The 7,513-nt window shown below is 42.2% G+C and overlaps 1 long non-coding RNA gene across 1 annotated transcript; it reads right to left on the bottom strand.

The window, feature by feature from the left end:
- Positions 1-2,634: 2,634 nt before the first annotated feature.
- LOC124035336 lies at positions 2,635-3,770 on the bottom strand. The gene is made up of 3 exons (XR_006838723.1): positions 3,522-3,770; positions 2,865-2,995; positions 2,635-2,777 (listed from the first exon to the last, which is right to left on the bottom strand). It is a non-coding gene; the product is annotated as an uncharacterized LOC124035336 (long non-coding RNA).
- Between the last annotated feature and the right edge of the window lie 3,743 nt (positions 3,771-7,513).

Consider the following 7,513-nt stretch of genomic DNA (forward strand, 5'->3'; position numbering starts at 1 on the left):
ACCATGACCAAACCAAATAGACATAAAAAGGCTCTAAGGTCAGGGCGTGACAGCTCCAGAGTCCAATGGGAGCGAGCTTACACCACACCAGCCGACGTTTGGCATTGCTCATGGAGATCTTAGGCTGGTGTGCGGCTGCTCGGCCATGGAAACCCATTTCATGAAGCTGAACAGTTCTTGTTCTGACGTTGCTTCCAGAGGCAGTTTGGAACTTGGTAGTGAGTGTTGCAACCGAGGGTAGAAGATTTTATGCGCTACACGCTTCAGCAGTCAGTGGTCGCTTTCTGTGAGCTTGTGTGACCTACCACTTCGTGGCTGAGCCGTTGTGGCTAGACATTTCCACTTCACACCGCGTGGCCGCGGCCACCCTAATCTGGTGGTCCCAGCGCGCACGACCCACGTGGAGTTCCAGGTCTCCGGTAGCCTCTGGAACTGCCGATCTGCGGCCAACAAGGCAGAGTTCATCTCAGCCTATGCCTCCCTCCAGTCCCTCGACTTTTTGGCTGTTCCACTGGATGTCATAAGGTGAATGCACCAATTTGTAAGTCGCTCTGGATAAGAGCGTCTGCTAAATGACTTAAATGTAAAATGTAAATGTAAACAGCACTAGCAGAGCATAAATTTGATGAACTGACTTGTAGAAAGGTGGCATCCTATGACGGTGCAACATTGAATGTCACTGAGCTATTCAATCAGGCCATTCTACTGCCAATGTTTGTCTATGGAGGTTGCATGGCTGTGTGGTCAATTTTATACACCTGTCAGCAACAGGTGTGGCTGAAATAGGATAATCCACTAATTTGATGGGATGTCCACATGCTTTTGTATTTATAGTGTATCTACCTCTAACTTATAATTTATTGTGTGCTATTGTTCTATTATGTTATTTTTAGTCCTACATTGATATTGATTGCTGCATTGTTGGGTTTGTAGGTTACAAGAAAGGCATTTCACTGTACTTGTGCACGTGACATTAAAACTTGAATCAGATAACATGGACTGAAGGTTAGGGAGATTTCAGGTTTATTTGACAATAATGCCATAATAAAAGTTAACAAAAAAGATACACCAAAAGGTTGTTTGTGATGCATACTGGCAAATGTATCCTGCTCTCTGTTATCTATATAATTCCACGTACATCAAGTATTTTTACTATTTTTGTAAAGCGTCCCTAAATGACCTTTTAGGCTATACTTGCAGCAATTACTAATCATTAATTTCCTTACGAATCCTAAACAGAACATGTCAGGTAAATATTTACTTTTTTCAAATGGAGGTTACAGGGAGGGACAGGAGGACAAAGGTGAAAATGCTAACCTTTAATTTAGATTGGTATCTAACCAGGGAGGCCTCAGTCTGCTGGACTTGGGGGCAGTCTAAACCAGTATGGTGTGGGTGAAATTTTACCCTTATCTAGACTAATATGCAGGGTGTAAACAAAGCCCCAGTCCAGATTATCTCTCAGGGTCCATACTCATGAACTTTGCTTAGACCAGAGGTTTAGACCTTTAGTCTAATATGCTAGCTTTTCTTATAGGCAAACCTGGCATAATTAGCCACCTGGCTACCGTAAGTCATTTATAAGTCTACTAACAAAATAACACATCAATTTATCAGAAACCTTAAACGGTAGAGCCATCATCCAATCTTATTTGCTAACCAGGTCAATTTAGCCACTAGCAGGCCTGGACAACTGCAGTCCTCAGGGGCTTGATTGGTGTCACACTTTTGCCCCAGCCCCAGCTAACACACCTGACTCCAATAATCAACTAACCATGATCTTCAGTTAAAAATGCAATTAGTTTAAATCATCTGTGTTTGCTGGGGATGGGGGGAGTGTGACACCAATCAGGCATCCGAGGACTGGAATTGCCCAGGCCTGCACTAGAGGGAGTTTCTAAAACCTCAAACTTTAAGGTTTATTACCCTTGGTCTGTAACAGATATATAAATGCAACAATTTCAAAGATTATACTAAGTTACAGTTCATATAAGGAAATCAGTTAGGCTCTAATCTATGGATTTCACTTGACTGGGAATACAGATATGCATCTGTTGGTCACAGATACCTTAAAAAAAAGGTATGGTCGTGGATCAGAAAACCAGTCAGTATCTGGTGTGACCCCCATTTGCCTCATGCAGCGCGATACAACTCCTTCGCATAAAATTGATCAGGCTATTGATTGTGGCCAGGTCCTCTTCAATGGCTGTGTGAAGTTGCTGGATATTGGCAGGAACTGCAACACGTTGTCGTACACAGACCATCCCAAACATGCTCACCAGGTCTGGGGAGTATGCAGGCCGTGGAAGAACTGGGACATTTTCAGCTTCCAGGAATTGTGTAGAAATCCTTGGGGCATGGGGCCATGCATTATCATACTGAAACATGAGGTGATGGCAGCAGATTAATGGAATGACAATAGGCCTCAGGATCTCGTCACGGTATCTCTTCTCTATGCATTCAAATTGACATTGATAAAATGCAATTGTATTTATTGTCCATAGTTTATGCCTGCCCATACCATAACCCCACTGCCACCATGGGGCACTCTGTTCACAACGTTGACATCAGCAAACCCCTCGCCCACACAACGCTAATATCCAGAAACTTCACACAGACATTGAAGAGTGGGACAACATTCCAGTCTGCCATCTGCCCGGTACAGTTGAAACTGGAATTCATCCCTGAAGAGCACACTTCTCCAGCATGCCAGTGGCCATCGAAGGTGAGCATTTCCCCACATTTTCCCGACGCCGAACTACAGTCAAGTCAAGGCCCTGGTGAGGATGACAAACACGCAGATGAGCTTCCCTGAGATGGTTTCCGACAGTTTGTGCAGAAATTATTTGATTGTGCAAACCCACAGTTTCATCAGCTGTCTGGTTGGCTGGTCTCAGATCATCCGGTAGGTGGAGAAGCCGGATCTTGTGGTCCTGGGCTGGTTTCTTTACACATGGTCTGCGGTTTTGAGGCCAGTTGGACGTACTGCCTAATTCTTTAAAACAATGTGGTAGAGAAATGAACATTAAATTCTCTGGCAACTGGTCTGGTGGACATTCCTGCAGTCAGCATGCCAATTCTCAACACAATAAATGTAATTCTACATTTCAAAGGGTAAAAAAACTCTGTGAGCTACTTGTCTTGACCAGTCACTCAAACACACGTGATTTAGTTACTTTGATTATCAGAACGGTCCCTTGTCTTCTGTTAAGAATGCTGATACATAATTTGTTACCAGCTATAATCATGTTGCTGACCTGGTCGTACTTAGCAAAGTGGCTAACTGTGCCAGGATTGCCTATGAGTAAAGCTAGCAGCTAGCTTTTAGACCATGGATGGGCAATTCCAGTCCCCGAGGGCCTGATCCAGTCCTCAAGGGCCCCAGCCCCAACTAACACACCTGACTCTAATAATCACCTAATGTTCTTCAGTTTAGAATACAATTAGATTAATCAGCTGTGTTGCTAGGGATGGAGAGAAAGTGTGACACCAGTCAGATGTTAGGATTATTTTGCTCTTACTGTAGTACTGTACCCCACTCCCGACCAGCCATGTTGCACAGCAGCTGAGTGGCGCGATGGTTTAAGACACTGCATGGCTTTGCAAGCTGTGTTGTTACAGATGCTGGTTCAATACCTGTGCTGGCCTCAACTGGGAGACCTGTGAAATAACTGTAGGTTTTTGGTTTTTCTCCCTCTAAAAACATAAATAAATCATTCTAAATAACAAACTGGCTTTATTTACAAATTAGTAACAATGTCTCACCCCATGTTCAAGAATGGCCTTTTTCTTGCTCATTTTACATTATTTGAAAACAAAATCATTTCCAAAATATTGTTATTTTAGATTGTTATTTCTAGTTTGAGAAATAGACACCTCATAAGTCCTCAACTGGCAGTTTCATGAAATAGTACTCTCAAAACACCTCAACATCAATAGTGAAGAGGCGACCTGGATGCTGGCCTTCTAGGCAGAGTTCCTCTGTCCAGTGTCTGTGTTGTTTTGCCCATCGTAATTTTTTATTGGCCAGTCTGAGATATGGCTTTTTCTTTGCAACTCTGCCGAGAATGACAGCGTCCCAGAGTCGCCTCTTCACTGTTGACTTTGAGACTGGTGTTTTGCAGGTACTATTTAATGAAGCTGCCAGTTGAGGACTTGTGAGGCGTCTATTTCTCAAATTAGACACCCTAATGTACTTATCCTCTTGCTCAGTTGTGCACCGGGGCCTCACACTCCTCTTTCTATTTTGGTTAGAGCAAGTTTGTGCTGTTCTGTGAAAGGAGTAGTACAGAGCATTGTATGAGATCTTCAGTTTCTTGGCAATTTCTCACAGGGTTTCAGAAGAAAGGTCTTTGTTCCTGGCCATTTTGAGCCTGTAATCAAACCCACAAATGATTTTATTGCTTCTTACATCAGAACAACAGTTTTCAGCTATGCTAACATAATTGCAAAATGGTTTTCTAATGACCAATTAGCGTTTTAAAATGATAACCTTGGATTAGCTAACATAACCTGCTATTGGAACACAGGAGGGAATGTTGCTGATAATGGGCCTCTGTACGCTTATGTAGATTTTCCATTAAAAATCTTCTGTTTCCAGCTACAGTACTCCTTTACAACAATGTCTACACTGTATTTCTGATGCATTTTATGTTATTTTAATGGACAAAAAATTAGTTTCTTTCAAAAACAAGGACATTTCTAAGTGACCCCAAACTTTTGAACGGTAGTGTATATATTTTTTAAGTCCCCATCTTAAATGGATTATCAAAACAAAACAAAATCTTGGCATGTTTTTTATGACTGTATCAGAAGCTCCTTAGCAGGCAAACAGCCACACCTTCTAGTAGCACATTAGTAATAGAAATCAATCATGAGCCGTCAGCAATAAAGTGCCTAGTCATTCTGATGCTGCCTATAACACAATGACTCACAATATGACATCCTTTTATTTTTTTATAATTGTATAATCAGCTACAAAATAAAGAAAGACTTGCAAAAGAGAATATGCCAGGAAAATAAGAACATGACAAGAAATTAACTGCCTCTCATTCTTCCTATTTGCATTGTGAGTGTTGCATCGAAACCTGGGAATATTACATTTCCAAATTCAATTACAATATTTAATTTGATATGTTTTCTGTCAATGCTGAGTGCCTTTTTGATCCTGCCAGCAATAGCCATATTATCTCTCTCTCACACACACCACACCACACACACACACACACAAACACACAAGGTGACTAACTAAGCCAAAGATTCCAGCTCAGTCAGGTTGATGAAAACTGGAAAGGAAACTTGCATCAGCCTACTCTCGCAGGTTGGACTGGCCTGTGCTTCAACAGCCTTTTACTCCCAAAGCCTTGAGGTAGTAGATACAGTCTAGTTAAGTTCAAGTATACATAGAGTATGTGATAGAATATGAACATATCTTATAAAACCACAGGAATACTTAATAGTTTTAGGCAAACAATGTTTGCTTTCTGATTGTGTGTGGGGAAGTGTTCACCTTTCTGTCAAATGAAATACCAATATTTCTGTCCAGTTAAGGGACCCCTGTTGGCTCAATAGCAGCACCAGAAGAAAAAGGACTGAAGCCTTTACCAAATAAAAGCAAGTGTTTAAGGACATTTAGAACATGAAGGAACACTCCATAATTGGGGTAAGAGGGTATGTACTTTGTGTTCCTAATGCAGCACTGTATAGTGTTGTGTGTATCTGGACACATTTATATGGTTTGGTCATAGTACAGTGCTAAACTGTACTGTGTGTGTTTGTGAGTAGGCTATGTAATGTGACGTCATAAGTGTAACAGAGTTAAGAACGTACTGTAAGCATTCTGGTGTATGTGTTTGGGTTCATACATGTCAATGCACCCGTGTGTGTTGTGTACATGCATCTGTAAGTGTACATACCAGGACTGCCCCCAAATGTGTGCTGAGCAGGCAAAGCAAAAACAGGATTTTAGAAATGTTTGCAAATGTATCTAAAAAAAAAAAAGCGGAAATATCACATTTTCATAAGTATTCAGACCCTATACTCAGTACTTTGTTAAATCACCCTTGTCAGCAAAAACAGCCTCAAGTCTTCTTGGGTTTGACGCTACAAGCTTGGCACAACTGTATTTGGAAGTTTCTTCCATTCTTCTCTGCAGATCCTCTCAAACTCTGTCAGGTTGGATGGGGAGCGTTGCTGTACACCTATTTTTAAGGTCTCTCCAGAGATGTTCGATCGGGTTCAAGTCCGGGCTCTGACTGGGCCGCTCAACGATATTCAGAGGCTTGTCGCGAAGCCGTACCTGTGATGTCTTGGCTGTGTGCTCAGGATCGCTTTCCTGTTGGAAGGTGAACCTTCACTCCAGTGTGATGTCTTGAGCAGGTTTTCATCAAGGATCTCTCTGTACTTTGCTCCGATCATCTTTCCCTTGATCCTGACTAGACTACCAGTCCCTGACCTCTGAAAAACCTCCCCACTGCATGATGCTGGCACCACCATGCTTCACCGTAGGGATGGTGCCAGGTTTCCTCCAGGCATGACGCTTGGCATTCAGGCCAAAGAGTTCAATCTTTGCTTCAACATGGTCTGAGTTTCTTTAGTTGCCTTTTGGCAAACTCCAAGTGAGCTATCATGTGCCTTTTACTGAGGAATGCCTTCCGTCTGGGCACTCTACCATAAAGGCCTGATTGGTGGAGTGCTGCAGAGATGGTTGTCCTTCTGGAAGGTTCTCCCATCTCCACAGAGGAACTCTGGAGCTCTGTCAGAGTGACCATCGAGTTCTTGGTCACCTCCCTGACCAAGGCCCTTCTCCCCCAAATGCTCAGTTTGGCCGGGTGACCAGCTCTATGAAGAATCTTGGTGCTTCTGTAGCCGGTGCTATACTGCACCGCTGTAACTCTGCGTTGTGTGTGGTTGATTGAGACTATAAACGTGGAATTTGGAGATCAGGTAGTTTTAATCGAGCAGAACTGACTCTCTGCATCCTGCATCTGCATCCAAAAGGAAATAAAACATTTGTAGAGCACATATGTTTCGAGAATCGTCGCCTCTTTCTACAACAGATGCACAATAGGAGGGACTGGGATCATTCGAGGAGCTAGCCATCGTTCACACATACAATAGCCTGCTAATACCTTAGCTAGAATGTTGATATCATCCTAAAAAGTACAATTACAAGTGCATCTTAACAATAGCATCCACTTATGAGTAACCTCGAAATATACATCATTATTCATTTACAAAACACTGTGTGTATGACTTTGTACTTAAAAGAATCAAACTTTTCTGAATACAGAAAAAGCGTGCCTACCTCTCTCAGTGCATCAAAATGATTTGAGCACGAGCACGCAGGGCAAAACGTAAGTACACACTCCCCTTCTCCCAGGATGCAGGCATGCATAACAAATCAACACAACATATTGATTATATGAACCTGGTGAAATTCACATAGTACTTTAACAACTGTTACACTTCCAACTTCTTCCATTTAAGAATTATGGAAGAAGAAAAATAAAAT

This window comes from Oncorhynchus gorbuscha, linkage group LG05, assembly GCF_021184085.1.
Source record: "Oncorhynchus gorbuscha isolate QuinsamMale2020 ecotype Even-year linkage group LG05, OgorEven_v1.0, whole genome shotgun sequence".
In the NCBI taxonomy this organism is placed as follows: Eukaryota; Metazoa; Chordata; class Actinopteri; order Salmoniformes; family Salmonidae; genus Oncorhynchus; species Oncorhynchus gorbuscha.